The following is a 6000-nucleotide window of genomic DNA, read 5'->3' on the forward strand; positions in this document are numbered from 1 at the left end:
ACTGCAGCCTCAAACTGCCAGGCTCAAGCCATGCTCCTGACCCAGCCTTCTGAGTAGCTAAGGCTACAGCTACACACCACCATGCCTGGATAATCTTTCGTTGTTGTTGAGACACGGTCTTGCTATGCTGCCCAGGCTGGCCTGGAACTCCTGGCCTCAAGTGATCCTCCCACCTCAGCCTCCCAAAGCGTTCAGGTTAAAAGCGTGAGCCACTGTGCCTGGCCTTCTCTTCCTTTTCCCTCCCATTTCACCCTCTTCTTCCCCTACCACTCTGTTCTTCCAACACCTGTTTTCTTTTGCCCTCTCCTGCTTTCTGACTCCACCCCACACAAGTTTCATCAGTTAATTTTAACTAGAGATAACCCTTAGCATTGGCTCTACAGGTTGGGCGGATAACTACACCTCTTTAAACCTCAAGTTTTTTATCCTTAAAATGGGAGAGTTGGCCAGATGCGGTGGCTCACGCCTGTAATCCCAGCACTTTGGGAGGCTGAGGTGGGCGGATCACCCAAGGTCAGGAGTTTGAGACCAGCCTGACCAGCGTAGTGAAACCCTGTCTCTACTAAAAATACAAAAAAAAATGACCTGGGCATGGTGGTGGGCACCTGTAATCCCAGCTACTCGGGAGGCTGAGGCAGGAGAATCCTTTGAATCCAGGAGGCGGAGGTTGCAGTGAGCCGAGATTGCACCACTGCACTCCAGCCTGAGCAACAGAGCGAGACTCCATCTCAAAATAAATAAATAAATAAATAAATAAAAATAAATAAAACGGGAGAATTAACATTAGTCTTGCATGGTAATTAGGGAGGTTAAATATTATATTTTGGATTCTGAAGCTGGCCAAGATGAAGTAAGAGACCACTATACAATCCAGCCATGCCGCTGACCAGGGACAAAATCAACAAGTCACTAGCTAAGGACTCTGCAGTGTTAATAATAGCAGGTGGATAGGACAGAAGAGCTGAAACTTGAAGAATGACCCATTCAAGGGCAAGTTTCCCAGTTGCTTTTTCTTTCTTGTCTCCCAGTTTTGAACTGAGGTCAGCCCCAGTGTAGAACTGTGCAGCATGTATGGGCAGAAAAAACACCAAGAGAACCATCTGTGAGTGGAAAAAACACAAACCGTTTTTCCTCTGCTCCCACACCACAGTAAGCAACACAGAAGGCTTCAGTGACCAAATGTTGGGGGTTTCTCCCCACACACCAGCAAGCAAGCAACCAATTCTGCATTAGGCACCAGCTGGGTGTCCTCTATATTCTAACGCTATCTACCTGGAGATAGTGTCAGAGCCCACAGGGTGGGGCTCAGTCCCCAAGACTGCCTCCACTTCTGATGCCACTCCCAAGTCAGGGCCTCAGGAACTTCTGACAGACCGGCTTTAAGTTGGGGTTCCCATGACGCCCTCCTTGCGTTCAATTAATTTGTGAGAGTGGCTCACAGAACTCAGGGACACACTTGTATTTGCTGGTTTATTATAAAGGGTATTGCGAAGGATACAGATGAAGAGATGCCTGGGCAAGGCATGGGGAAAGGGCACGAAGGTTCTACCCCTCCCTGGGCACGCCACCCTCCAGGGACCTCTATGCGTTCAGCTATCCTGGAGGTTATACGGAGGCTTCATTACGTGGGCATCGCTGGTTAAATCACTGGCCATGGGTGACCAACCTAACCTTCAGCCCCTCTCCCCTCCCTGGAGGCTGGGGGGTGAGGCTGAAAGTCCCAGGCCTCTAGTCCTGCCTTGGTCTTTCTGGTGACCAGCCCCATCCTGGAGCTACCTGGGGGCTGCCCGCCTTCACCCACCTCTTTAGCATATGAAAGACACCACTGTGGAGATTCTGAGGATTCTAGCAGTTGTAGGCCGGGAAGCTGGGATGAAGATCAAATGTATATTTGATGAGATCACAGCCACATTTTGTGTAGCCATTCATCCACTGAAGTACATTTTGTTTTTTCCCCACTCCTTGGCTATTGTGAGCAGTGTTGCTGTGTACATTTGTGTGCAAGTTTTTGTGTGACTGTATGTTGTCAGTTTTTTTGGAATGGAATACCTAGGAGAGTGGAGTTGCTGGGTCACATGGTCATGTTTAATTCTCTCTAGATATTATCACTTTCTGAAATTATTATCATTATTATTATTTTTTTTTTTGAGACAGAGTCTTGCTCTGCTGCCAGGCTGGAGTGCAGTTGCCCTATCTCAGCTCACTGCAAACTCCAACAGGTTCAAGTGATTCTCTTGCCTCAGCCTCCCGAGTAGCTGGGATTACAGGTGCGTGCCACCATGCCCAGCTAATTTTTATATGTTTTGTAGAGATGGGATTTCACCATGTTGGCCAGGCTGGTGTTAAACTCCTGACCTCAAGTGATCCTCCTGCCTCGGCTTCCCAAAGTGCTGGGATTACAGTCATGAGCCACTTCACCTGGCCTGTTTTTTTTTTTGAAAGGGAGTTTCACTCTTGTTGCCCAGGCTGGGGTTGCAATGGCATGATTGCAATCTCAGCTCACTGCAACCTCCACCTCCTGCGTTCAAGCGATTCTCCTGCCTCACCCTCCTGAGTAGCTGAGATTACAGGCGTGTGCCACCACACCTGGCTAATTTTTGTATTTTTAGTAGAGACAGGGTTTCAACCATATTGGCCAGGCTGGTCTCCAACTCCTGACCTCAGGTGATCTGCCCACCTTGGCTTCCCAAAGTGCTGGGATTACAGGCATGAGCCACCATGTCCACCTATTACTTGTTTATTGACTATCTCTACCGGGGCTGGGACTAGGATGAAGTGAGTGAGGTGGTTGCCTCAGGTGGAAAATTGGAGAAGGGTCCCCAAAATCTGTCATCAGCATAAATAATATTTTAATACAATATTTTAAAAAGTCAAAGACAAGGTCAGTCAGAGGACTGGAGCCTGAGGCCAAAAGAAAAAGCCAATCTGGCCAGGTGTGGTGGTTCACGCCTGTAATCCCGGCATTTTGGGAGGATGAGGTGGGAGGATCACGAGGTCAGGAGTTCGAGACCAGCCTGGCCAATATGGTGAAACCCCGTCTCTACTAAAGATGCAAAAAATTAGCCAAACATGGTGGCGGGCGCCTGTAGTCCCAGCTACTCGGGAGGCTGAGGCAGGAGAATCGCTTGAACTCGGGATGCGGAGGTTGCAGTGAGCAGAGACGGCGCCATTGCACTCCTGCCTGGGCGACAGGGAGAGACTCCGTCAAAAAAAAAAAAAATCCAATCCTGTCTATTTAAAATGTTGATACTTTGTTCTGGACTTTTTCATTAACTTTAACTTTTAAAAACATGGCATTAAAATATTGCTCATCTCGATGGCTGCGTTTTCCGGTCTCTCCGGCGTTTTGCGCGAGGGCGCTGCCTCCAGCTCACCCGCAGGCTCTCGGGAAGCTCAGGTCTGGCTGAAGGGAAGGATCGTTTGAGAGCAGGAACCATCATCAGCTTCGATTTTAGGTCAGGCTTTCATGCTGTGAGGCCCGCCCTAAAATCAAAACGTGAGAAAAACCTCCCGAGGTGGGAGCCGCTGAGGCCAGACCTGGGGGAGGGCTCCGTGAAGGGGGAAGGAGGGAGCAGATCCCGAGGCACCTCGGCGGAGAAAGGGACACAGGTCGGTGGGCAATTGATGGCGGCGGGGTGGGGAGGAGGGCTGCCGCCAGAGGAGGGTGAAGGATCAAATCTGACGCCCAGCATTCGGGACGCCCAGCGCGGCTTCGGGGGCCCCTGTGCCCCGGACTCCTGCCGGGCTGAGCGGGCGGTGCCGGAGGGAGGGCGCCCCCTGGCGGTTCGGCGCGGGCCGACTAGGGCCTCGGCCTCTTTTTTTTTTTTGAGACTGAGTCTCGCTGTGTCTGGAGTGCAGTGGCGGGATCTCGGCTCACTGCAACCTCCGCCTCCCGGGTTCCAGCGATTCTCCTGCCTCAGCCTCCTGAGTACTGGGAGTACAGGCGTGTGCCATCATGCCCAGCTAATTTTTGTATTTTTAGTAGAAACGGGGTTTCACCGTGTTGGCCAGGCTGGTCTCGAACTCCTGACCGCAAATGATCCCCCCCCCCACCCCACCTCGGCCTCCCAAAGTGCTGGGATTACAGGCGTGAGCCACCGCCCCCGGCCCCTTGGCCTTTTAAGTAAGCAACTTCCCAGGGATGCCAAGGCACGGGAGGGAATCAGGATAAACAAGGCAGTATTTAAAAAAATTAAATCAGTAAGCTATTGTCCACAGGCTGGCTGCCTGTTTTGGTAAGTAAAGTTTTACTGGCAAATTGGCAAAAAATAGAGAGCAAAGGCCTCAGGTGCAGGCCACATGTCAGGGAGAAGCATAAGACTTCACTGGGCTATTTTAACGCAGTCTGTTTCACCTGCAGGGTGATGCCTCTGATGTTGCTCCTCAGAGGGAGCCTTGGGCATGCTCACAGCCATCCTGGAGTGGCGGTGGCTTTAGCAGGGCTCTCTTTGGCTGTCCCTTTCCCTCATAATTCTGTTAACTGTCTGCCTTTGTTGGTCTCGCACCAGCTGTTAGGCGCCACCAACTGCTGGATGATTGTTCTACTGTTATGACAAGGTCCTGGGACGAACATTTCTCCACAGTTTGATTCAATTAAATGCAGGTGCCTCTGCAGGGGCAGTTTTCCAGGTCAGTCTTTGAGGTTCATTCTGACCCCAGGAGGGCTCTCTGGCTGCTTTTCTCCATGGTCCTATCTGGTAAATTGGCTTATGGTTTAGCTTGTTGCTCTCTTGAAGCTACTAGTTATCTGTTAATCACTTACCAGCATGATCTCTATTGTTTTTGTTTTCTTTTTAGACAGTCCAGCTCTGTCGCCCAGGCTGGAGTGCAGCGGCACAATCTTGGCTCACTGCAACCTCCGTCTCCTGGGTTGAAATGATTCTCCTGCCTCAGCCTCCCAAGTAGCTGGGATTACAGGCGTGTGCCGCCACACCAGGCTAATTTTTTTATATTTTTGGTAAAGACGGGGTTTCACCATGTTGGCCAGGCTGGCCTCAAACTCCTGAGCTCGGGTGATCCACCTGCCTCAGCCTCTTAAAGTGCTAGGATTACAGGCGTCGGCCTCCATACCTAGCCTCTCTATTGTTTTTTGAGTGCCCTTAGCCTTGAACTTACCTGCACTGTGTTCAAATAAAGGCAATTCCTTTGGGGAGAGCTTAGAAGCTGTCTGTCCTGTGCCTTGCCACTCCTCTCCTGGGCAAAATTTCTCAGTTACTGCTTCATTGTGGGTGGTAGGGACAACGGCCCACTTTCTCAGTGTGACACCCTTGCTTGATGAGTGGATTGGGCAGGGACTGCAGCCTCTGATCTTTCTGGCTTGCCTCTCCCAGCATGGAATTTCCACCCTGAGCGAGCTGGAGCCAGCCTGACTCGGTGTTCTCAGACTGAAGCGCCTAGGGCAGAGTCTCCACTCTGCAGTGGAGGGGCTGAGTGCAGGAGGGGGCCCTGACCTCTCAGCTGCACTTGCACCGATTTAGCTTCTAACACAGAGCTGGGTGGTGCGGGGAGAGATGCTGGCAGCCCGCCCCTCCCGTGGAGATATGGTACCCTTGCCTGGGAGCTGGGGGACAGAGAGCTTTGTGTTTTTGGCTGCACCCACCTGGCACAGAGCTTTTGTCACTCTGAGCTGAGAGTGGGGATGGAGGAAGTGGTAATAGTTCAAATATCATAGTGCTCACTGTTCTTACTGAGCTTCAGTAGATTTTTCTTGAATCAGTTTTTCTTCACTTGGTCTATTCTTTTAAGACAATTTCTGGGCCGGGCGCGGTGGCTCACGCCTGTAATCCCAGCATTTGGAAGACCGAGGCAGGCGGATCACGAGGTCAGGAGTTCGAGACCAGCCTGACCAACATGGTGAAACCCTGTCTCTACTAAAAATACAAAAAAAAATATAGCCAGGCGTGGTGGCGGGCGCCTGTAATCCCAGCTACTCAGGAGGCTGAGGCAGTAGAATTGCCTGAACCCGGGAGGCGGAAGTTGCAGTGAGCCGAAATTGCGCCA

Source organism: Pongo abelii, chromosome 4, assembly GCF_028885655.2.
Source record: "Pongo abelii isolate AG06213 chromosome 4, NHGRI_mPonAbe1-v2.0_pri, whole genome shotgun sequence".
In the NCBI taxonomy this organism is placed as follows: domain Eukaryota; kingdom Metazoa; phylum Chordata; class Mammalia; order Primates; family Hominidae; genus Pongo; species Pongo abelii.